Source organism: Chrysemys picta, chromosome 14 (assembly GCF_011386835.1).
Source record: "Chrysemys picta bellii isolate R12L10 chromosome 14, ASM1138683v2, whole genome shotgun sequence".
Lineage (NCBI taxonomy): Eukaryota > Metazoa > Chordata > Testudines > Emydidae > Chrysemys > Chrysemys picta.
Window position 1 is genome coordinate 30,279,060 of NC_088804.1, and position 25,436 is coordinate 30,304,495.

At 41.5% G+C, this 25,436-nt stretch overlaps 1 long non-coding RNA gene across 1 annotated transcript in view; it reads left to right on the forward strand.

The window, feature by feature from the left end:
• LOC135975629 (uncharacterized) overlaps positions 1 to 15,326 on the forward strand; it is a 75,188-nt gene extending 59,862 nt beyond the window's left edge. Inside the window, exons 2-5 of the long non-coding RNA XR_010592605.1 lie at positions 4,101 to 4,615; positions 5,555 to 5,911; positions 10,296 to 11,144; positions 15,250 to 15,326. This is a non-coding gene — a long non-coding RNA (uncharacterized LOC135975629). The remainder of the gene's footprint in view (positions 1 to 4,100; positions 4,616 to 5,554; positions 5,912 to 10,295; positions 11,145 to 15,249) is intronic.
• The last annotated feature ends 10,110 nt before the right edge of the window (positions 15,327 to 25,436 follow it).

Below are 25,436 nucleotides of genomic sequence, written 5' to 3' on the forward strand. Positions count from 1 at the left end.
GTATGATTTTCAATTATAAAAAAGCAATGAAATTCACTAGATGAAAAGTATATCAAAACAAAAATGTACCGGAGAAATCTTCAAAAGGAAGAAAATGAACAAGTAAGTATTAAACATCTATGGCAGGATTCTGCTCTTACATCTCATGCTGTTCATGATAACTAAACACATGGAGGCATCCATGTAACGTTACTAGTACGCTGTTTCAAAAGAGTTAAATCTCTTTGTTGAAGTGTGTGGGTGTCGGTGACTGGCCCTGAACAAAGTAGTTCCAGCTCCCCTGTGCCAGAGCAGGTCCCCACATTTGGTCAATTAAGATGACTGAGCAGCACCTGGGTGCTATGAAGGATCAAAGATAAGAAGAAGAGCAGACCCAACAAATGAGAGAGAGAGAGAGAGAGATCCACTGAGTCAGAGCAGGCTGAGTCAGGAAGGGCAGTTGAGAGCTGCTAGAGACCAGGAGATTGGAGGAATCCCAGAAAGAAGCAGAATGTGGTTCCTGGAGAAGGCTGAAGGCAGGAGAGCAGCAGATGGGTTTGCTGGCCAGTGTCCCCAAACCACAAAGCCAGGATTGGAGGGCGAGAGAGGACTGAAGACAGGAGGAACAGCAGAGGGAGTTGCCTAGTGGCTTTAACTTGGAAAGTTGGAGCCACAGGCGAAAGGCAGGAGAGGAGAGGAGGAGTTTACCTGCTGATATATCCAGGGCCAGAGAACTGGATCCCGAGGAAACATAAGAGGTCCGGGCAGTGGGGGAGTGAGGGATGCTCCCCAGAAGAAATGGTAGAATGAGTGAAATTGCAATCCAGCTGGGTTGACTGTCCTGCTACAAAGACAGGAAGGAGCTACTCTTGAGAACCAGGGAGCGTCCCAAATCTGTGCTGGTGAGCCCAGTTGTGGTGAGGGATGCCAGGACTGCATGTTGTATGTACTATTTGGATTATATAGGAGGAACTCTGGACTATGGTGTTGGAGCTCGTTATGTGCCCAGGGGGCTTTCTTTTGTAATAAATTACCCCGCAAAGGGCTATTGGCTCTCAGAAAGACTCTTTGCACTAGTTCTGGGGACTCTGAAGAAGAGACACTGAGGCAGGCATGCCTATCATACCACGGTCTACAGAGGAAGACACTCCAGGTGGGCAGTGCTGTGATAGTGGGGCTTTGCAATGTTGCTAGAATTCCTACATGCCTGGCTCAGTGTAGTGAGTAGTGTGTGATGTATGTGTAAATACTTTCCCCTTAATTCCTACAACTTTTCAAGAAATAGGGTAGCTTCAGAATTTATTTAGTCAATGCTTAGTAATGCTTTAAAAGGCTGGTTAACGGTCAGGTGGTTTACCCCTAAAGGATTAACCAGTGTTTTGGAGTTAAAGGTACTTCTATTCCAGATAGATGGTGACTACTGCTTTGATCCATCTGTATGGCTGAGAACCCCCCTAAATATCTTGGTCCACTCTTCTGCTGAGCCCTTTGTCCCATTGTTTCGAACTACTGACTGTTCAACAGGCTGAAGGAGGCAACATACATATGTGTGGCAGGGCAAGGATGGAGACAAAACAGAAAATTCGGAACTGAAAAGTGGGAACATCAGCATTAGAAGCTGTTCCAAAAGACTGAGCTCAGAATGGAGAGGGCAAGGAAGATGGAAGGAGGACAAAAAAAAAGAATCCCTCTCTCTACTGAGAACCCTGATAAGAATACTCATTGGTCTTGTTCAAAGGGTTAATGGCAGCTTAGCTTGGAGGGAACTGCGTGTGGCCTGTTAGCCTGCTTCTCCTTCTGCCATCTTTCTGTTGCCCACCTTTGAGTTTCTGTCCCTTGCAGTCTCCTCAGTGCAGTGTCCCCTCTTCAACTCTCTCTGCCACTGGTAATAATTGCCCTTCTTCTCCCTGCTTTCCCCCCCCCCCCCCCCCCACCCCAAGAGTGGTCAACCTGTTCTTCTCCACTTTCTAGGTCTCCTTCTTCCACCTTCTTCTGTCCCCATTCCTGCCCAATGCCTTCAACTCTGAGTTTTCCCTTCTACCTATTTGATTTCCCCTGTTCCACTCTATCTGCTGAGCAGAACTGAGCTCAAGCTGCTGCTGGATGTGATTTCCTGCCTACTGAAGCCAGAAGGTGGAACTGAGTGAATAACGTAAGGAGAAGACAAAACCGAGACTAGCTACTCAGAGGCCGGAGGGGAGAACTAAGGCTCTGGTACTTGAGACATGTATGGCTGGAGAGAAGCTGAAATCTAACTATCCAAAATGTTGGAATAGAGGGTATTTGGGTACTGAATGTACACAAAGGATGGAATCTTCATAAATGATCAGCACTGGCCTAACTGCTCCCATTGAAATTAGTGGTAAACCTCCATGGATTTTAATGGGAGCAGAGTTAAACCAATTCTGAGAACTTTTGAAAATCCTACCCATCTTGTCTGATTTATTTTTTTTCCCCAAGGTATGGTATGAAGATTTACTAACATGTGCTAAAGGGCAATTTCAATCCCTAATTGATGCCATCAGTATTTTCAAATGAGGCACCTTTTAGAAATGTGGAAATAGATTTGAGTTAAATTTCTAATAAAGTAAACATGTGCTAGTTTTCCTATTGTTGCTATGTAGTAGAATATGGTCTTGCCTGGAGTCAATAAGATAGAAAATTGTGGTTAATAATGAAAGCTAAATGAGAAGATACTTTAATGATGGGATATCATGTGCCTGACTATAAAATAAATAGTAATTATCACATTTGAGAAACTACTCTGAGTATTTGAATTGCTCTTGACAACTTCAGCTATATATCATGCCCTTCTGGATTATGCACTTTCTAGTTCTTAATAAGCAAACAAATGAAACAGAATTCCTTACCCCGATGGAAGATGTTGTTTTCAACACAACGTCAACAAGCACAGATAGCAAGAAAAGAGCCAACATAGCAAACTACAGGGTTATTTTTCATTTACACATTTTGTTAGTTATGAAACAAGATGAGAAATATATCTTTTTTTTTAATCTTTACATTCTCCCCACCCTTCACTACCACACACCATTATAACACATGTCAAAAGAGTTGTTATGATTTTACAGAGAAGAGAGGGAAATTGTATAACCCCTGTTAGAGTAGTATAATACATCCTGACATTGAGTCAAAGGGGTAAACATTCCAGACTTTCCACAGGGTATTGGCACAAAGAAAGCTTGTGTTTGGCAGATCAGAGATCACGCTTTAGCCAATAGGGAGGAAACTTTGAAGAAAGTATAAGTTTGTTATGGTTTTTCCTTAACTTTTCCAAAATATTTTGCATATGTGCATACTGACATATCGGTGAAAGAATGCTTCAGAAGTACACAATATTACTGGATAGAGCAATTGAATTTATATTGTTCAGATAGATGTTATTCTACAGAATCAGTTCTTTAAAAAAAATCCTAAAATCTATTTTTCCAGTATTGCCCAGGGTTTCGAGCCAGTCAAACAATCCACAATTATTTGTCAAATATTTTCATTGATAAATTTCACTTATTTTTAAAATAAAAATTAGTTGTCCAGCTCTCATAGTGACATTTACATCTCCCTGAGTCTCTAAGAACTCTCAGAATGAAACCATACTTGCAGGTGAGTAATGCATATAATCCACCTCTTCTGAAACAACTTCAAAAGTGCTGAAATCCTAGGGCATATTTGAAAGTAATTCTAAGCCTCTTCTATACTACAAAGTTAGGTCAATATAAGTCACCGTTGGCCTATTTATGCATGTTTGCATTCAAATTTGTCTCTGGCCAGTGTAAGTGTCCTGTTACAGCGACATTCTAAAACCACCTCTATGACCATGGTCAAACTATTTTGGTTGACTCAATGCAAGTGTAGACAATGCCTGACCTGTGTTGTCCCTAATAGTCCTCCAGCCACTGTGCCACAAAACCCCATTTCCAACAGTGACCACTCTGCTCACATTTTAAAACTCTACTGACTAGGGGTTACAGAGACTGGAAGCCCGTCCCTCCCTCCCTCCCCCCGTCCTTAAAACCTGGTGTGTTTTTGAAATGCCCTTTCCTGGTTGCCCACTTTGGTAAGCATACCTAGCAGCTCATCTTTGTTATTTATGTCCAACTAACCAGGGTTCCATGCACACACAGCAATTCGAGGCACGCTCCTGCCTGGAGCAGAGAAGCAGCGTTGGATTTCCTGGGCGTGTAGGAAGAAGAGGTTGTGGAAGCACAACTGCAGAACAGCCATAGAAACATGGACATCTGCAAGCAGATTGCAGGGGGGATGCAGGCAAAGGGGTACAATAGGGATCAGCAGCAGTGCCATGGAAAAGCAAAGGAGCATCATCAGGGATACCATAAAGTGAGGGAAGGCAAAAAAATCTGGTGTTGTCCCACAGACTTGCTTTTAGAATGAACTGCATGCCATACTTGGAGGAGACCCCACACCACCATGGATACAATAGAGGAGCCCAAGACACAGACTCCTGCAGTGAATAGTGAGGAGGCAGAAGTTGAGGAGAGAGACACAGTAGGAGACTCCAACAATGCCGCGAGCCAGGACCTATTTGAATCTCAGCAGGAGTCTAGCTATTCCCACAAGGCAAGTGTGGATGAGCCCAGTGATGAAGGGAAAAGGAGCTTGGGTAAGTGTGTGCATGCATTTTCCTTTACAATGTTTTATTTGCTTTTCCTCCCTCTCTCTTTCCCCTTTCCCATCTCTTTCCCCCACCCCCATTTAAAGATGGCACTTGGCCTATCCTCAAGTTTATGAAACAAAGATATCAACTTTTCATTGCTTTACTAGTATATTGTGAGAAAATTAAAAATTAGGAAGTAAATTCAAAACAAATTCTTCAACACTACCGTGGCAGTCTGAATACACAATACACATCAATTCGGTGTCCTGTGCTTGGGCAGAGGTAGAACAAACAGAAATAGAGACAGCCTCTCCTTTCCATTCCCGTTGGGGAAGGGTGAAATATGTCTGTTTATGTGAATAACAATGTCCCTTTCATCGAGATCTCTCAGGAGGATAAAACGTTTTATAGAGAGATTCTGCAATCCTCTCTAGAAGGTTTCTAGGGATGGCAGCCTTATTTCTTCCTCGGTGGTAGGACACTTACCCATGCCATTCTTTGAGTTCAGTTGGCACCAAACCAGCTAGTGGCATACAGGCCCAGTTTGCTTCAGGACACCAGTAACAGCTGGGTTCTGGCCTTTATAACCCTGAGGAGTGAGGTATCAGCCAAAAATCAACACTACCAGTGAAAAATAGTGCCAATGTTCACAGCCCTGACCCTGTTCTCTGACTTGTGCAAAGGGGCCAGAATCATATAGCTTCATGCAATAGAATATCACCAATCCCCCCACCCCCCCACCGCCCACCCCCACACCCCTGGCAGACTGCCCCACCATGGTTGGAGCTGGAGACCTCTGCTCTACCAAAGTGCACCAAAGCTGAAGTGTCAATAAGGCTTTCTTACTGTAAGTATTTATGGGAATAATATAGGGATGTTTTGAGACTTACCTTTCCCTTTCTGCTATGATGGTAAATCTGACTGTACTTGTGTCTGCTTTATCAGCAGATTCTTGAGTGGTGGCTTTGAGGAGTGTCCCCTTCACGCCCAGAGAAAGACTGACCTAGAGGAGGAGGAGGAGAAAGAGGACTACGGTGGACATATTTTGCGAGATTTGGGTCATGGACACACAACTTGGAGGGCCAATATTTCTCCATGCTCTTCATCATTCACGGGGGGGAAGGCAAAAAGACCCAAGAGTTTCAGCATCACATGGATATGGCATCACAGACCTACAGCTCCATGCCAGAGGCCAGCAAGGAAAACCACAGCTTCAAATACTCTGACCTGTGAAAACTACAGACTGATAGCCACAATGCACTACCATGAACAACGGTTTTGTTTACACAAATGGATATAAAGGTTTGCTTCCTTTTAAAAAGGAATTTTAAATATTTCACCCCATTATGAAAATGGTATGACACAGTACGTGTGTTTGCACTTTGATTTTGTGCATTGAATTTTTGCACTCAGAGTATCTTGATTAGTTCTCAACAAACATTACAGTATGCATAGAGGCAGTCAAGAAATCAAACACTACTTATAAATGCTCACCACGCACCGCTGAATTCATAGCGTGAGGAAAACACCCCCATACTTATAAATGTACAATAAGCACCACACAATTCATAGTGGCAGGCAAAGCCCTAGGCCCAGAAGTCTTTATAATTTGCAGCAGGCACAACATAATAGATACCAGCAAACAAAAACCAAAAAAATACATAATTTAAATGACATAAGACATACATTATCTCAAGACAGAACACTACTGTGGCTCACAGTGAAAACGAACCTTTAAACACCTTCCCCCACTCAAATTCCTAACTCCACATCATAGCCCTGGCGTCTGGCTGTTCAAATTCAGCAGACGTCCACTTCATCTCGCCCCTCCACTCTAGCGGCAGCTTCCCCTGCTTTCCCTCACATATATTATGCAGTATACAACATGCAGCTACAACCATTGGGATGTTGTTTTTTCTCACTGAGGTCTTATCTAGTGAGTAAAAAATGCCAGCAACCCATCAATCTACCAAAGCACATTCCAGAGTTATTCTGCACCTACTGAAGCAGTAGTTGACTCTTTCCGTAGTGCTGACCTGATGGCCCATGGTGAGCTTCATAAGCAAAGGTTCGGGTAGGTTCCTCAGAATCACTATTGGCATTTTTACATTGCCAGTGGTAATCTGCCATTTAGGAAAGAATGTCCCTGCGTGCAGCTTTCTGAACAGTCCTGTATTCTCAAAGATGCACGCATCACACACCTTCCCTGGACAACCCACACGAATATCCGTGATGTATCCCCTGGTGATTCACTAGTACTTGGGTAACCATAGGAAAATATCCCTGTGCTGTTGATATACTCAGTAGCACGGTGGGCTACTGCCAAAATAGGAATCCTTGTTCTGCCTATTGCCCCACTGGAATTCAGGAACTTAATTGCTGCAAATCTATTCACTATTTCTTTCACATTGCCAAGTATCACAGTCCTACACAGCAGGAGATGATTAATGGTTCTATATGCTCTCGTGACAATGGCCCCCACTTTGGATTTTCCAACTCCAAAATGATTTCCCACTGATTAGTAACAAGCCAGCATTGCAAGCTTCCAAACCGTGGTTCCACTTGCTTCTTCACGGTCAATGCAACTTTTATTTTGGTGTCCCTGCACTGAAAGGCTGAGGTGAGTTCTGTGCACAGATCCAGGTATGTGGCCATTTGCATCTGAAAGTTCTGCAGGCACTGCTCATCATCCCAAACCTGCATTACAATGCAGTCCCATCAGTCAGTGCTTGTTCTTGGGCCCAGAAATAATTTGCCACCATCTTCAGCTATTTCATGAATGCTATGAGCAACCTGGATTTTTTTTCTCACTATGTCCATCAACAAACTCTCCTCAAAGATATCCTCATCTTCCTCATTATGATCCCAATGGTTTTGGTACTTCCTCCAGGTCTGCAAATCCAGGTGAATCATTCATGCTGCACTTATAATATTCATGAGAATAATGCTGAGCTCTGTGGGCTCCATCTTTCTGTCAGACATGGCAGAGACTGAAAAGCAATGCACAGGTTTTGTGGATTTTCAAAAAATGGCACAAATTACAGGATTTGGAATGTATTACGGGGTGGAGAATGTTGCACCCTGGGAGCTAGACCCATAGCTCCCAGAAATCGTTGGGTGAATCATTACTATCACCACAAAAACTGCAAAAATGTCCCAAAGAGTATTGGCATGGACAATGATGCATGGGATGCCTACCTGTGGTGAATCCTGCTTTACATCAATGCAATTGTGGGGAGTATGCACAGCACCAGTGTAGGCAGACAATTATGTATACACCTGAGCAATATATAGACTTTGGGGTATGTACGACAACATAACTTGCGTTGTCTGACGTTTGTAGTATAGATATGGCCCAAGTTGATACTGCATAGCATAGGCTTTCTCTTGGCACCCTCAGGGGATAGGTTAAACCAATTTAGATTTGCATCCATTTACTGACCTGTAATTTTCACCACTTTCCATATCACATCTGAATGTAAATCTCTGAGTTTAAGAGAGTCAAAGTTAATGTAACATATTTGCCAAGGAGCAAGAAGTGAAGAATATATTAGGAAAAGCCAGTAGCCAGAGGATGTAAGAAGATAGAACTCTACCTATATATGCATCTGAAGAAGTGGTTTTTTTATCCACGAAAGCTTATGCCCAAATAAATGTGTTAGTTTTTAAGGTGCCACTGGACTCCTTGTTGTTTTTACCTATACACTGTCTCATTATCGTTCCCCTCTCCCCCCCTCCCCCCCCGCATTCCTTTCTTCTGGCCCCCTCTGTGGGCTACATTGACTTATGGGGGGAGGGATAGCTCAGTGGTTTGAGCTTTGGCCTGCTAAACCCAGGGTTGTGAGTTCAATCCTTGAGGGGACCATTTAGGGATCTGGGGAAAAAATAGGTATGGGGATTGGTCCCGCTTTGAGCAGCGGGTTGGACTAGATGACCTCCTGAGGTCCCTTCCAACCCTGATATTCTATGATGATCCCTCTCCCCACAACAGAGAGTTTGGCTTATTGGGGCAAATTGAGAGGTGGTATGTAAAGATAATGTAAGTTACACATTGACTAGCAAATTTAAGGAAGTGTAAAGGAAGTCTGCTTCTGTACACAAGGGTGGGCAGAGGCTGGAACAAACTCTTATACCATGAGTCAGTTAGGGCCTGATCCCACTCCCATTGATGGCAAAACTTTTCTTGACATAGATGGAAGCAAGCCCTAAGACCTACTTATGGCTAAATTGAGATGTAACCCTATATCAATAAGCATTCAGAAACGAAATGTTCTGATGCAGCATGGTGCAGAAAGATTTGAAAATTTTAGCAAGACAAAGGATGTTCTCAGATAAGAACTTTATTAGATTTTTTAGTAGTATTAAATCAGTCCCATTAATCGGAATAATTACCTTTCAGGCTGTGGGGAGTATACTCCTGTTAGGTCCTGAGTCAATAATCTTTGAATCCCAAACAGTAACTTTACAACTGGAGTAAATAATTATACTGAACCTGCAGCATAATCTCTTTGCAGACTTTCACCCACTAGGGGGCAAGACTATTTCAATTTACTGCTAATGCTAAATAACATGTAAAGTGTAAGTGCCACCATTTCATTCCAGAAAATGTCTGAGAAGTCCCATGTCAGTGCAAGTCAGTCACAGCCACCTCACAGCCTGCTACCTTCTAACTCCAAGCATATTCATAAGAATCTCTTAAAAGTTCTAGGCTTGCTTTGACAGTCCTTATGTAATAGCAGTGTTGCAAGAGAGTGTGTTTTCACTTCCTTAGCAATCTCTTTATAGCCTGGGGCTCCACTGCAGCAGCGATTTTTTGGGGGGGAAGAGAACTAATGCTTGACTAAATTTCAAACCAAAAATATAAAGTGAGAGACTTTAAAATTGTATTGTTTTTAAAAACTCAGAATAAAAAAATCTAGTGCACGACTGTCTGTATGTAAGGACTGATGCCCTATTCACTTCATTATGCAAGAGCTGCACCCCCACTATTCCTTTTTAACCATGATGCTGCCTGTTGGCTACTGCTTGTGAATCAATGAGGTGTAGTCAGACAGACATCCACACATCCGGGGATATGGCACTGCATATTAATCATGCTGAGAGCTCAGGGCCAAGCAGTGCAGATGGTCTGAGGGTCTGTAAAACCCTAGTTACACATTGTTGGTGCAATAGTTGAGCAATGGATCTCTTTGGATAAAAGAGACATATCTGAAGCAGGCAATCCACTAGATAGGAGCTGGGGAATTGTACTAAGCACACTCATGCTTTTCTGTTTATTCAGAGAACAATCATTTAATCGTCTGCCTTAAATACTTGATAACTAAGGGAAGTGGTATATGTTGTTATCATTATTGTCTCTACTAGGTCTATCCAGCATCAGAGTTTATGCTATCACTCAAGTGCTATTTCTGTTGTGTGACAGGACTGACTAATCCTGCATGGTGGAGGGGGCAGGAGGGAGAATTTTTTCCCACTTGATGATGCCTTTATGAAGTATTCCTTTGTTCACTATAGAGGTCTGCTTCATGATGATGACATCAAAGCAAAGGCAAGAACACAAAGACTGCATTGGTTAAGAATGTCACAATCTATAAATAACTCTGGGAGATCAATGCACAGCAGACGAAAAAAAACTTCCCCGGTGGATTGATTTTATGTTGTTTTTTCCCTTCCTTCCCCTTTCCAGGTATATTGACATTGCAGGTGGCCAGCTGAAAAGAAAGAATAGGGAGAAGAACAAGCAGGAGAGAACTGACTGTACTCCTGATGTGGGCCTAACGACAACAGAATGACATCCTGTTAAAGGAACATTTGTGGTGAACTCTGAAAACATTGGTTCCAATCCCCAGACAGTGTGGATTGGCATAGCTCCGTTAAAATCAATGTCACTGCATCCAAGAGAAATTAATAAATAGAAAACTCTCACCCAACGGAGTGTTGATCCTGGATGTGCCTCTTTTGAATGCATTTCACTGGCTCACAGCTGCACACTGATCATAGCACCTTAGCTGTGGAGAAAAATTGCCATCTGCAAATCATCCTAGAAAAGTAGTAATGATTGACGTAGTTATGGCAACAGCCAGTATCACCATAGTAAGATACTGAACCCCAATAATTAGAAAGACTCTCAGACTTGTTCCAGCACAGCTATAAAACTTGCTGAATACTCAATGAGCATTTTTCCTCCAATAACCCAAGCATGAAAAAAATTCTCTGGAAAAGAGGAATCTTCAGATCATGTGGGAACTTCAGTTCTCAGAAACTTATTGACCAGTAACACAAGCCAGCAGACTCGTTACAGTAATGACCTTACACGTCATCCCATATGATCCATAAACACTGCATAATTATAACAAATTGATATGCAAACTATACACAAGATAATTTATGGGATAAAACACAGCTGTTCAAGAGCTCAAGGATCCAGTACAAGTTTAGGACAGGAAGTGAAAACATTTTTTTTCCATTTGACGCCTCAAAAGGAATTTAACTAGACAGGATGTAATCACATGTTGGATTTTGGCAATGGCACTGGGTTAGTATCTTTGTATACTTATAGAGTGTCATGGGATCTTTAATTATCACAGGCAATCAGGACCTTGATTTTTAGCTCTCTCTTTTAAAAAGAACAGGAGTACTTGTGGCACCTTAGAGACTAACAAATTTATTAGAGCATAAGCTTTCGTGGGCTACTGCCCACTTCTTTGGATGATAAATTTGTTAGTCTCTAAGGTGCCACAAGTACTCCTGTTCTTTTTGCAAATACAGACTAACACGGCTGGTACTCTGAAACCTCTCTTTTAAAAGACACCCTCCAGTGGCATAGTACATCCTAAGCTAATTTTAGGACATTGGTTTATAATGATGAAAAGGGAATAACCTGCTCTATTATCAGCCAGATTCTCACATCCATCCTCATGAGTAGTTGGTTGCTTTGCAAATAGTCCTACTTACTGGCCCAGTACTACCGAAATCACATTCTGTAGTCTTTCCTGTGTTCTGAAGTCTATATAGTGACCCAGTCCCTCATTTTAGCAGGTGAATTCTGAAAGTACCACTGCATAAGAAGGGTTAAGGCTACAGTCCTCTAGTACTTAGCACTAGAAATAAAGTACATTTGCTATTTTACATTTACAGTCTGAATGTTACTTTTTGTTTTTTTAAAAATTAGTATTAATAGATGTAAGCCTTATTTACCAACGTCCTGCTGTGATGAGAATGTTAATATACTATGTATCCTCAACTGAACTAGATTTTCATTTTGTAATTATTTCTTCACTTGATTTTTTTTCTGTCCCTCAGTGAGAGAATGCTTTACGTTATACAATGGGGTTTAAAAAGCTAAACCTGATCTGGATCTGTGGTGCATAATATCTAGTCATTTTATGTATATTAATGCTAAATCCTGTTCTTGATTTCCATAAATGGCCCACAAAGCATGCCAACCTTCTTCCACATTTTAAACAGTACTAGGTTTTGATGAGCAAAATTGGTAGGTACTAGATGAACAAAAGAATACTGATGATACATAATGTAAGGCTTGATCAAAAGTTGTGAACTCGTCAGATGGTCTGCCAAAAAACTGGATTGTTTTCTAGAAAGTATTTCTCAGCCAAGTTACAAGATACAGTCTGGCTGTTAATTGAAGCTTTGAAAAATCTAACTTTTGGTTATATTACAAAAATAGTGAAAATGGTTAAAAATGTCTTGTAAAAATTGGTTATCAATATAAAATGTACATGGACTTCATGATGAAGACACATAAAAGAAATGAGAGAAATTAGAAATGGACAGGACATATTTAATCATCAGATCCCCCTGTTAATACATTATTGTTTAATTTGGAATGTTCAATGTTTCCATTTCACTGTTCCTAGCTCTACCCCCTTGCACCGGATGTCCACCATCCCCACCTCCCTGCCATCTCCCCCTGCAATCCTTGGCGTTCACACTTTTTAAAATGCATGCAGTTATTGTGGCCACCTTTAGTAACTGTTAGCTGTTTGCCAAACTACACCTATTTTATCCACTTAATGGGCTAGAGAAAATGATAGAAGTGGAAAAAATAACATTTTGTGGGGCTCTCTTCACTCTAGCTTTTGTTAATCTTTCTGACACTCAGGTAACAAAAACTGTGTATGAAATCGTACGTGTGGTCTCATCAAGGTCAGCAGATAAAAAAGTATTGCCACCCCTTTGCTGAGTGGTGGTAGAATTTTGGGGCTATCAGTTCAGTGTCCCTTGTGGAGTGGAAATCAGTGCTGTGGAGTCCAGTGTTTTCCTAGTGGAATTTTTTTCTTTAAATACTGCGCACAAGTTCTGTTTCTTCTAATGAGGGTGGTAGCAAAATACACATGGGCAAATCTCTTTTTCAGCAATCTGTGGTCAGATACCTCTGCCCTCCAGAAACAGCTGCCTTGCACCTCACACTCTCTCCTCACTGCTTAAAACACAATCTCTTCTTCCTGCCCCAGTGTCCTGAGTTAGTGGGGTATAGAACGCTTCTTTATTGATTTCTGGGGAGCTACACTGATTTATATGATTTGGCCCTACAATCTTACTAGGTAAGAATATTTATGAACAACTTTCTGTGGGGAGAAGCAGTAAATCAGAGTCTGGCTAACGTAAGGGTCTAAATGCAGAGAGATGAGATTATACTTTTTTTGTAAATGGAAGGTAATAGTTTGCAGTTTTACAGGGAGGGAAATAAACAGTGCTAATAAATGCATCTGCCAGAAAATAGCCTAGTGGCAAAAGCTACCTCTTGTTAGTCTGGGGACAACATTCAGATGTCACAGAGTCAGGCACATTTGCTAAAATCCTCTTGAAGAAAGAACACCTGTGGCTATCAGAAGTGACAAACACTAAATCATAAGGGTGCGCACGAACCTCTGTTAGTTCGCTGGGTTTTGTATGCTAGCTAAATAACTAGAACTAACATAGTCACAGGAAGGGGTTTGCCCCACCACATCCATACTTCTTTCCATTTTAATCTTATTCATACTATTTTCCCCCAGGAGGGCTAAGAGATTCAGTTTGACTTTCATGTTCTCTTCCTTAGTATAAAACAACAGAACAGTAGCTACAAATGAGAGACTTTCTATACTGCAGCAGGATTCTCTATTGTTCATCCCCCTTTGCCTGTTCTTTTCTTCTTCTTCTTCATATTTTTAGACACTAATCCTGTAACTGATTCCTCGTGGATGCAGGGATCTGCGTCTTCAGAATTGGGCCTCAGATTGTAAATTCTTTGGGCCAGGGACCTTGTCTTCCTATATATTTGCACAGAACCAAGTGTATAGTGGGTGCTGCTACATTATAAATGAAGAATAAATAAATAATAGCAAATCCTAAAGCGCTCAATCGGTATTAAAGATATAGATGCATATCAAAGCTATGCTAAGTCTGTTTCAAAAGTCTGAGTATGGTTATATGATCTTTGTCATTTTAAGTTACTATGGTTTCAGTGAACTCTAAACAGAAGTTTCTGGAGTCCCCAGGGAGCACACCTCCTGTGGCGTACTTTGAGTTCTTGATTCATTTGATCACAAAAACTCTAATAACTTCCGTAAAAACTCACCATGTCTGTAATGAAACCAGCAAACTTGGCCAACTACTATATCACTCCTCCCACCAACAAGCCCCAGCTGCCCCATGGGAAGAAGGAGCATGATCATCATTTATGTTACAACAAGATAGGTAAGGTGGCGGCTGCTGGTGCCGCACTGCTCCCTAGCAAGGCTTGATGCATTTCCAACCCTGGGAGGGTAACCTGATTATTCCCATGAAGTTTTTCTAGCTACTTGCACCCTGGAGTGTCTATTTAAATTCATTTAAAAATGCATATGCAAACAGTATGTATTTCCAAAAAAAATTATGAATACACTATACTCTTAATTCATAAAGAAAAAGCAAATTACATACATATATATGCACTACCTTGCTACACCTCAATCCACTGTTGTTATATACTATGTTGGTAAATATAGCATGTGGTATAGTATGTTGGTACAGAACCTCTGGTTTTCCTTCTGCAGCTTCTCAAGAGTATGCTGCATCCACTACTTCGATGGCCGTATTCGAGGGCTGGATGACAATTTCAAGGTTACAGTTTGGGTTTTTGCATTCTGAGACAAGGAAAATCAATCCTAATCTACAGAGGGACTGAATTGCAAATGTCGCAGTGCAAAGGGCTTGAGCTTGGGAGGTACTGAGCACTCTCCACTCCCTGGCTTCCCAGAGGCCCTCAGCACCTCACAGGGTCAGGCCTACAGTTACTAAGCACCACGCCGCTCACACAGCTGATTAAATCGTTTATTCTGCTTTAATACAGCAGGATCTTCTTTCCATTTATATTGATGCCATCGGGCTGTGTTATTGCGGGTAAAGTGGACAGTGGCATTCACTAATTTCTTTCCACCCTTACAGATAAAGAGTACAGATGGAAACATTCAAGACTTACTGGGCCATCCATTTGTCTGCTTTAGGATACTTTCCACAAGCCCTCTTTTCCAGTGGAATTTAAGATCCTTTGGTTTATACAGTTGCATGACAAAATTTGAGATTGGCTTACCTGAATTGTCATTCCAGACAGCAGTGCCACTGACAGAGGAACTAACCCTTGCTCTCTTCATTGACAGATCTGAGCCAGAGGTGGAGAACCAGAGCCATTAGCATTTTTAATGCCATCAACAACAGCAAAGGGAAAAACAAAAAGGTAAAATTACATCTGTGTTTTCTTCTTTTCATCTCTGTATTAATATCTTTATCACCTCTGCATCTTTATATCCTGGGCTATAATAGAGGTACTTATTCTGATTTGCTTATGTGGTTTTAGCATTCCCAACAGGAAGCTCGGTACTAGTGAGAAATAGGGAGATATCAACAGGCTTTGGAATCTGAGTGAAAGCATCGAAGCAACTGCACTTTTTAGAGATGACTTAAATCCTATTTTTGGAGAAGAAAACATCACAACCTTTTAATTTTCCTTTCCATTGTCTCTTGGTGACAGATTGACAGGCCTGGAGAATGGAGTTGTCTATTCATAGAACAGGTTCAGTGTGGGTAGCAGCAGTGAACGCTTGTTAATGTAGCCCTGCTAGTGTGCCTCAATCCTGACCTAGAGAGGCTGCTTCTGGGGACAGCGGAGTTCAGTCTCTGTTCCAATTCAATCCATATTCTCTCAGCTGAAGCTGCCAAAATGGTTAACACTCAGTGCCAGTGTGGCAGTGGTTTGGTGATGTGAACAGCTCATCTCTAGGACAAAGGACTGAGACCACCAACTCACTTTACAATGAGCATCAAATAGTAGTGAGATGTTAAGAGTTTTGTCACTAATGACCATCTCATTTTCTCACCCTTCAGCCAACTTCTTTTGCTGTATCTCTAGCCTGTTTGTTTCTACAGACTGCTCACACCTCAGCTATGGTAATGAAAAATGTGTAGCAGAACATGGGGTTGCTCTTGTGCAAAGTTATCTTGAGTTATTGCTGGTCTGGTAAAAGGAACAGACAAGGGAAAGATGAAACAGATTGGGAGTCCTTTCTCTGCCTTTAAATAAAGCACAAATATGATATACAACAGGGTGAACCACAAGCTAAGAAACAGACATACCAAAGAATAGTCTTTCAGTTTTCTTTGTTTTCTCTTTAGGGATCATTTCCAAAGAAAGCCTTGCGGTCAAAATGTTGCTGCTAATCCCATTTTCATTTGCAATATTAATTTAAGATTTTTTTTTAATTTGAGTATTTTAACAATGCCATTATCAAAAGTACCACTTCCGTGAGTGATTTAAACATGTCAAGTCCATGGTGTCAAGCATATTTATCTGCAAGTGCTGTGAAAGAAGTCACTTCTGCAGGCCACTGAGATTGTTTCTACTCATCACAAGTAATCTCATGAGTTCATATTTATATTTCCTTATGGATAACTCTACTTATTCCATTAGGAAACAAATTATTACACTGTCAGTCTTCGATATTGCATTGTTAACATTAGCTTCACTTTTGCATTTATTTTTAAATTATGTATGAGACAACTCCGGGTGAGGGTGTGCAACAATTTGTGGTTTGGAGACTAAAAGTCTGTCTGAGGGCATTTTCACAGAGAGTTTGGTGTGAAAACCATACACTAAGCCAAATATATATCTATATTGAACTATACAGCAAACAATGTGGATAACTACTACTTTAGTCCCATTGAAGTCAGTGTAATTTGTGTTTTAGGAAGCAATCCTGCAAGATGTGACGTATTCCTATCTCCCTGTAGTGAGGCGGAGTGGCCTCCCACTGATCCAGAGTGGGAGAGGGGCCCCTCTCTAAGCCCAGGTGAGGAGATACAGGCTGTGCCTATCTCTCCCACCAGAAGTCAGGAGGCGGGACAGGAAATATAAAGAGTGGGTTGTGCTGCAGCCGCCGAAGGATATAGATACTTTCTGCCCACTCCTGGAGACCATAGAGAAGCCCTGCCAAGCTTAAGATTGGCCAGAACTTCTGTAGCTGCCAGCCGACCTAGGCACTGAGGACTTGCTAGAAATACTGCTGGCCATCTACCCTCAGGAAACAGAGGACCCCCCCCCAGATCCAGGTGCACCCCAAGGGGAGGGGAGGAAGTGGCCCAGGGACAGCTGACCCCAGTCTGGCTGCATTGCTGCTGGAAACCCGGTCACCGTGTTGCGGCTGGGTTCCCCACTGACCCAGTGGCGGAATACTCCACTGCTATTAGGGCCCTGGGCTGGGACTGGTGGAGTCAGGTGGGTCCGGGTCCCCGGCAACCCCACCCCTGGGGTGGCCGCCTCCCCACTTTAGGCTGTGAGGCCTGTGTTTGTCTGCTGTCCACCTGAGACAAGATGTCAGGTAACCCCTCCCCTGCAGAGCCATATTACTGCACAGGCAATGTTCTGGGCGGCGGAGCTGTGTGCTCCTGCCAAGCAGAGAAGCAGCGTGTCTGACTCCAGCCGGCGCAGCAGCCAGACATGCTGCTCTGCTCAGCATGGTAAGTGGGCCAGGGGGTTGTATAAGGGCTGGGGGGCCGCCGGGGGCTGTCAGGGAGCAGGGGGTGGTTGAATGGGGCGGAGGTTCTGAGGGGGGCAGTCAGGGGACAGGGAACGGGGGGTTGGATATGTGTGGGGTCCTAGGGGGCCTGTCTGGGAGTTGGGGTGTGGATGGCCTCAGGGCAGTAAGGGGACAGGGAGCAGGGGGCGGTTGAATGGGGCAGAGATTCTGAGGGGGGCAGTCAGGGGACAGGGAGCATGGGGGTTGGATATGGGGTGGGGTCCCGGGAGGGGGCAGTTAGGGGACAAGGAGTGGGGGGGGGGGTTGGATGGGTCGGGGGTTCTGAGGGGGGCAGTCAGGGGGCAGAAAGTAGGAGGGGGCCAGGCTGTTTGGGGAGGCACAGCCTTCCCTACCTGGCCCTCCATCCAGTTTTGCAACCCCAATGTGGCCCTCGGGCCAAAAAGTTTGCCCACCCATGCCCTAGACTGCTGGTGCTCTGCCTTGCTGGAGGCTTGAGTTCCTAGACTATTTGGTGCCCCACCCTCATTGAGAGCTTGGAGACTAATTGTAGCTCTGCCCCTTTCTGAGGGCCAGAGCTCAAACTGCTCATTTGCCCTGCCCTAGCCTGAGGGCTGGAAACTTTTAGACTGTTTGGGGCTCTGCCATATATCTTTGCAGCTCTGCCCTGCCTAAGGGCCAGAGCCTTAGACTGTTTACTGCTCTGCTAATTCCTGTGGGCAATGCCTGACATAGTGAGGCAGAGTGGCCTCCCACTGAACCAGAGGAGGAGGGACCACCGCTAACCCACTACACTCCATAATACTGCCTATATTGTATGTGTATGCAAATATTTATCAAGTAAGGGACCAATTTTTGGGTGGGCCTGAGTGCCTTACCTGAGAAACCTCCACTCATGATGATGTTAATGAGCATTTTAATTATAAAGTCAGGGACACTGCCATTTTTATGAGCTTCTCCAAATGGAAACAAAAATCCTAACATTGTTACTTTTGTAGCTTGAAAGGAATGATTCCTTAAAACAAAATGCAGGTGAATATTCATTCAGTATTTCTGCTGTCATTTGAGTCTTAGTTCCATGACGTAACCCGGCATTTGTCACGACTGGCAGATTTAATTGGAACTGTTACAGAAAAGTAACCTGATAAATAGGTTCTTGGAAGAATGGTAAGAGAAAGGTACTGGAGTTAAAACTTGATACTCTATTTCCTCCTTTGTAGTTCTATGTTTTACTTGTGCAGTGAAAGGAAAAAAGATATTTTACAGTGTGACTGTCAGCTATAGGTAATAGAATATGTGTTGATGGCCCCTTTTATATTTGCAGCATCATACATGTTAATTAGAAGATTCTACATCTCCAGTGCACTCTACAGCTGCCAAGTGAAAATAAATGTTATTTTGTTGCAGATGACAGTTGTCCAATGTGCAAACAAGTAAACTGATCTCAGCAAAAGAAGAATATTCTTCAGAGTTTTCAAAAGCATGCAAGATTGGACTGAGGGAGTTGATTTACATGATTCCTTAATATTCTACACACTACCTGCAGTGCATAATGACAGTACTTCTGCAAGCAGCCCTGTTCTTTTGTGTGCCAGAAAACAGTTTTCTGTGATCACAATAAATAAGATGAAACAAAGGGGGTGGGGCGGGGAGAGAGGGAGGATATTATCTCAAAGAAGGCCAGGGTATAGAAGGAAGGTGAATGGGGAAAAATGAGGAGAGAGATATTAAAAGATGTTAGAGAAATAAAGTGTGTGTGGGGGGGGAGGGGGATAGAGAAGCGAAGCATTCTAAGAAGATGATAAAACTGAAAGAATGAGTCATGACAGTACAGCAGCTAAAGAGGTAGGATATTCTATTTGTGTAGACCTTAACTCTTACAATGTTCAGTGAAGGACACATATCAGCATCTCTTTATGATAAGTCCATTGAGAAAAAATGTTATGGTTTGATTTGTTAGCTTTTGTTGGTTTTAATCACTATTTCTGCAGATATATATTATAATGCATAGCTTTTCAAAGGAAAATTATGATATACATAGGTTATCTGGATATATGTACATATGTAGAATGAAGATAGAGAGAAAAAAATCAGAAGATATTGAAGGTAAGTAGACTTTTTAATTCTACAAGGATGGACAAACCTCAACAGCTTTGGGGACACATTGCAGTAATGCTGCTTCAGACTTCTATTCCCTACCCCATCCCCAATTCCGAGAAGGCTAGGACACAGATGCAGGGAGATGAATCAAGACAGAGATTGTTCAAGGGAGGGAATTGGTGAGCGAGAAAGAGGCAGGCATTTTGTAGGGCTGGCCTGGATCTGCAGGGATGGACTGCTGTTTCTCTCCACAGACTCCCCCCTCTATTGTCTTGAATGTAGACTGATGATTTCTGAAATTTCCCAATTCTTGTTCTAGTACTAGTGCTTCTGTACCGGTGGTAACAAGAGAGGGAGTACTAGATCAGACCCACTATTACAGCTACGATAGGGAAGTAGAAACACAGGTTGCCATAGGAGACTTACTTATGCTAGTTATTACCATCTGTGGAGCCAAGCTGGAGCTAGAGCAAGAGTGGGAGAATGTCAGAAAATCCTCAGTGTAAGAGCAGCACCTACCTGCCACATGCAGCCAGAGAGTTCAGTTTAATGGAAGTGTAATATTGTACTCTCCTGCAGTTTACCTGGACTTGGGGATGGTAACATATGTCTCCTTTTTTGCCCATTACCTCTAGAAGCACAATGAAATAAGCAACCCTTTTTGGTAGACATGCAAACAGTTCTGCTGGGGTTTTTTGTGGGTTTTTTGGCTCACATTCTATAGGATTGTTACGAAAGTAATAGATAAAAAAGGAAATATGTTAAATAAAAACATTTATTAGAGGAAGTAATTTTAAATATTTAATGATACAATTAAGTCTTATTAATGTAATAGTCTTTATTCATCAGCTTAACAATTCAAAAGGATAATTTTCTCTTTCATCTTTATTATGCAATGTTTGCCACAATTATTTGTTTTATATTCTTCTAAATATTTGATGAATATTAGATATTTTAATTTCAAAAAGGGGCGTCTTATTCATCACTGTGTTACTCCAATTGTAGTGAATTATAATGGAGTTACACCAATATAAAACTGGAGCTGCCACAATGGTGAATCAGGCCCTGTATGTTTTACTTTAGTTATAATGACAGAAGGCCTGATCTGATTCCCAAGCAATTCATTGGGAGCTTTTTCATTGACTTCCATGGGAGTCGAATTAGGCCCTGTATGAGGATACTGAGTTGTAGTGCACATCATATGCAAATAATTTTGCTATATTTAATATTCTAATTCAGGGCACAATCTTGCAGCCCCAATCCATAAGTAATTCCCATTTACTTCCGTTTAGCAGCTTCAGGACTGGTTACATTATTTTCTATATGTGAAAATGATTTTATCTTCTAACTTTTACTCTGAATCACTAAGATTTTTGTTTTGTTTTCATCCCACAACTGCCCAGTCTTCTGGCTGTCACGCTGATTGATATTGTCTCATTAGGTCTATGTGGTCCTCTAGCTGTATCACCTGTTGTTTCTTGTCCTAGACTTAGATTACAAGCATTTTTGGGGCAGGAACTGTCTCTTTGTTCCGTTTGTACAGCACCTAGTACAACAGGGTTCTGGTCCATGACTGGAACTCCAAGCTGCAACCACAGTACAAATAATTATTAATGTATCAGTTTACTTACACATTCTGATTTAAGTTGGTGGTAGTTTGGAGTGCACTAGAATTGAGAGATCAGGCCCTTAATAAACACTATTTGCATACAGGTTTCAGAGTGGTAGCCATGTTACTCTGTATCAGCAAAAACAACGAGGAGTCCTTGTGGCATGCCCAAATAAATTGGTTAGTCTCTAAGGTGCCACAAGGACTCCTCGTTGTTTTTACTATTTGAATAGCTCCACTTGTCTTACCAAAATTTGTAAAGCATCCCTGCTATAAATTGTATGTCACACTGTTTATTGTTTAGATGAAAGACCATCTCATGGAGCCTGATCCAAAGCCTAATGAAGAGAAATCAGAGTCTTTCCATTCACGCCAATGAGTTTTGGATTAGGCCATGAAGGTGTTGACAGATATGACAGGGTAGACAGACAGACAGATATGGATGAATATATGCAGGATTAGAACTGAAGGTAGAATAGCAAGTTTGCTGAAGCTGAGGGTTTGAGGAAGGTAGTGAAGGATTCCCACATCTTTTGTTTCTTCTCCTGGCATGTATTACAACTTATGTTAGTCTCACAAGAAGTAATATTACATTGGGTCAGATCATTCTCCCGTCTAAGCTGAACTAGTCCTATTATCCACAGTATCTTGTCCACAGCTCTTAGGCGTTTTGTTTTATTGCGATACCAAGCATTTAATAATATTATAATACATGCAACCTACTAAGCTCTGAAATGACCTTAGAACATCAGTTTGTAAGGGCTATATGGAGATTTTACTCAGTTGCCTCCATAATAGGCATTTAAATTTGTATTGAATAGTCAAGTGATTGTTTCTCTACACTGTACACTGTTAGCCGTTTATTGAAAAAGAAAAAAGTCCTGTACTTTAGCATTAAGCCATGGGGGATTTAAATAATGTATTTTCTCTTTCATCAGTGATATTTGTTGTACAGGTATTATAAAGTGATATTTAGAGGAAGTGGATATTTTATTTTCACCACAATATCACCTCTTAATCCTTATTACAGTATCAGCTTGGGAGCTTCAATATTAGCAATTCATAGGGGCAATCACTTTATGGGCGATATGTTGACTTCCTTTTTCAACTTTTTTTTTTTAAACAAATAAAAATAAAAGCCCTGCTAACAATACTTTGCTAAATAGGAATATACTTCTGATGGGTGTAACAACCTTCGGGAATTATAGTCCAACTAGTAAAAAGACTAGTAGCCAAATTTAGGTTTGTCTGTGTTGTCATACGTTTTCAGTTCTCTTCAATGTATGCATGCAATTCCCTTTATCCTTAAGGTGAGTTACTCAGGTAAATACACAGTACATGCAGGCTGGGATCCTAGAGGGGCCTTGTAATAGACTACTGGCCTATAAGCACATGCTATCTATCGTTCATTTTCCATCCCCTTCTATCAGTAACTGTTGCTATTGTTGTTTTCACCTCTATCTTCAGGCTGTACATTCTTGCATGCCTTACTACACATAGGTGAGGGGCCAGGCACACCAACTGAAGAGGTAAAATACAGTGCCATTTCTGGTCCCCTTCAGTTCACTTGCAGGTTTGAACCAGTGTAAATGGTGGATTCTCTATAACTTAAAGTCTTTAAATCCTGATTTCATGACTTCAGTAACTCAGCCAAAGATTAAGGGCTTATTACAGGAGTGGATGGATGAAGTTCTGTGTCTTGCAATGTGCAGGAGGTCAGGCTAGATGATCATGATGGTCCTTCTGACCTTAAAATCTATGAGTCTATGTTAACTTAAGGATATTTCCAAAACAGGATCAAAGTAACAGCCAAGAGAGGACCTTCCAGCTTCCAGAAAGCAGGAAGAGGGAGAGGACATGCTCTTCTCCTGGAGTAGCCATTCCTGCCTATCTCCTAGGCCTCCTGCCAGGTCCTCACGGAGGCACTACACTCAGAATCTGATCAAGGAGAATTGCTCTGTTTAGTCTCCAGCAAGTAGTCATATGATACTTAGTCAAGTGACCACTCTTCATCACAACTCCAGCAACCTCTAGTCTTAAAGGAGCATGTCCCCATAACATGGTGGCTGCATCTGTGCTCACAGGCCAACTGTGGTTTTCAGGTCCATAAAAAAGTAGCTTTATTTAGAAACTTCATGGAAATCCATGGCAAAGTCCTTCTTGTTAACTATAGCAGGACACTGGCACTGCAGTCATTTCAGAGTGAAAAATGGGGAAGGGAAGTTAGAATAAAATATTAATTTCATAGATTCATGAACTCTTAAGAAACTGAATTTCAGATCTGTATGTGAGCATCTGTATGTGGCTGAGAGAGTGGAAGTTAAGTGCCTAAATACCTTTTCAGGGTCAGGTTTATGGTGACTGTCCATAGAAAAAGTCTGAAAAACATGTTTGTGAAATGACAATATTTTCAAACAAGAAATATGGATGCTTTGCTTCTTACTGAAGTTTTGTCCTTTTCACTTTTCTTCCCACATATTAAACTACACCTTTTTTTCACTCTTCATTTTCAGTGTTCCTTCCTGTTCTTTCTTTAGCATCTCACTGCCTGTTGCCTCTCAACGTTCTTTCTTTGCATCCTCTATTTCCTCTCTATCTCTTGTCAGGCACCTCTCTCCTCTCCATCCTGCTGATGTGGCCGTTAAACAGCTTAGCTGCATTGATTGCCTCCTGTTGTGGAGAAGAAGCATTGTGTCTGGACTCAGTGCAGTACTTCCTGTCACCGGCTGACACAACACAACATGTTCAGCCAAGTAACTTTGGTATTTTGAACCAGCGCATGATCTGAACAGGTACCTGAACTAGTGACTTGGATTTGAGGAAGGATGCAGTCCCATGGTGCTCCCTCACTGTATGTGTATATCAGTAATTCTTTGGCTGTCCCTTTGTTTGTATAGCATAGATAGCAATTTAAAAAAAGCCTGAAACACATTCTAAAACAATACCTATTTATTATTTGTGTATTATGGTATTATCCAAACACGCTAATCAGAATTAGGGTTGTACGTAGTTGGACAATAGTAGTGTAGTTTTAGATGTATCCTTTTATGTATTACAGGATATGTTTTATAAAAGTCCTTTTTGCCTGCAGCCTCTTAAAAATTAAAGACATTTTCAAAAGTAGAAGCATCAGTTGGTGCTCAGCACTTACGAAAATCAATAGACTCAGGAGCCTAACTTTAGGCTCCTATTTTTGAAAATCTTGGCTTATGAGTGTATTTTGCTGCTGGTTATATAACCTGCATGTGGGGGAGGGGAAGAGTTGGTTCTGGTTTTGCTGTGTAACTAGGAAACATACTCCTAAGGCACCCTTGCATATTTGGTTTAAAAGATTATTGAATTCTATGTGACTGAAAAGTATGTCAGAGCAAACTGAGAGAGTCACCCAGTGCTCTGCTTATATAAAAGAGACAATATGTTTATATAAACACAAACAGTTAATACAGTGAAAACTTAGTTTATATGTCCTCTGAGGAGGGAAAACAGTGTTACAAATTACTCTGGGATTTGGAAGAGTGACTGTTAGAAAAAAATCCTTCCTTTAGATTGCAACTTGCTTAGTTACTGCACGCTAGAGGGCACTTGGAGTAGAGCAAAAGATATTTCTGTAGCCACTGAAAAGGAACAAGTTACCTGTATCTTGCTTATACATTGGAAGCTAAAAGCAAAGAATTAGGATGCTCAAATCGCATCCAAAGCATTAATCAACAAAAAATAGGTAAGTTGATTGCTTTGTTTAATACAACTTTCTTTTTATTTTGTCTTGATCTTTAGTGTTTCTACATAAAAACAATGTCTGTTTTCCTAATAGTCAATCTGACAACTAATCAAAATTCCAAACAGTACCCTAGGAATAATAAGAAACTTGCTAATATATTATTGTATTTATATACATTCTATAATATAATTGGTGAATCTGAAAACCTTCTGGTGTGCAAATTAATCGTTATTTTTTCTTCCATATTTTGACATTGAAATCCAACAGACAGTGGAGCGGATTCAGAAATATGTATGTTTGAACAAACTAAATGGAGGAATTTAGGTGAAAGGAAAATAATTCACTAAGGATACAGAGGTGCCAGTCCTGCAGTTGAATTCACCCTTTGCA